At 38.9% G+C, this 1,045-nt stretch overlaps 1 non-coding gene across 1 annotated transcript; it reads right to left on the bottom strand.

Annotated features, from left to right (window-relative positions):
- Nucleotides 1–532: 532 nt before the first annotated feature.
- On the bottom strand, nt 533–639 carry LOC128292330 (small nucleolar RNA R71). The gene has a single exon (XR_008282314.1). It is a non-coding gene; the product is annotated as a small nucleolar RNA R71 (small nucleolar RNA).
- Between the last annotated feature and the right edge of the window lie 406 nt (nt 640–1,045).

Below are 1,045 nucleotides of genomic sequence, written 5' to 3' on the forward strand. Positions count from 1 at the left end.
AGAAATCGATCGTACAATTCGCAAAAATCAAAGAGAAATAAGGCGTAGTTTATGATACACAAAAAACGAACACGAAGACAATACTCAACCTCCAACCGACGAGATGCCTGAAAACCAAGACAATCAGCTGCCTCCTGCAATTGCAGCTAATCAAAATCCTGCTCCACGTACTATGTATGACTATGCTAAACCCTCTTTAACAGGAACTGAATCAAGTATAGTTAGACCTGCTATTGCTGCGAATAATTTTGAATTAAAACCTAACACTATTTAGATGATACAACAGTTTGTTCAGTTTGATGGCTTGCAGGATGAAGATCCCAACACTCACTTAGCAAATTTCCTGGAATTTTACGATACATTCAAAATCAATGGCGTTTCTGATGATTCCATCCGTCTTCGGTTATTTCTCTTCTCACTGAGAAACAAAGCTAAACAGTGGTTGAAATCGTTACCACGAGGGTCTATCACTACTTGGGAGCAAATAACTGAGAAATTTTTACTAAAATATTTTTCACCGGCTAAAACGGCTAAATTACGCAATGATATCTCTTCTTTTGTATAGATGAACTTTGAAACACTTTACGATGCATGGGAGAGATACAAGGATCTATTCAGAAGGTGCCCTCACCATGGGTTACCTCTATGGTTGCAAGTTCAAATGTTCTAGAATGGTGTGAATCCCTCGACAAGACAAATGATTGATGCTACTGCTGGCGGAACTATCAACAATAAAACACCGAAAGATGCCTACGAATTCATAGAGGAGATGTCACTGAACAACTATCAGTGGCAAGTCATGAGGACTAAGCCAACAAAAATAGCCGGCGTTTATAACATCGATTCCCTCACCATGCTCTCTAATCAGGCAGAACTTCTCAACAAAAAGATTGATAGTTTTCTTGATTCTACGCAGGTACATCCAATAATGAGGTGTGACTCAAACAGAGGAGGTGTGCATACAGAATATCAGTCATTCAATCCCACAACCGAAGAGGAACAAGTCAACTATATGGGTGACAATAACTTTAAACCTCAAAATAAC

Source organism: Gossypium arboreum, chromosome 4 (genome assembly GCF_025698485.1).
Source record: "Gossypium arboreum isolate Shixiya-1 chromosome 4, ASM2569848v2, whole genome shotgun sequence".
NCBI lineage: Eukaryota > Viridiplantae > Streptophyta > Magnoliopsida > Malvales > Malvaceae > Gossypium > Gossypium arboreum.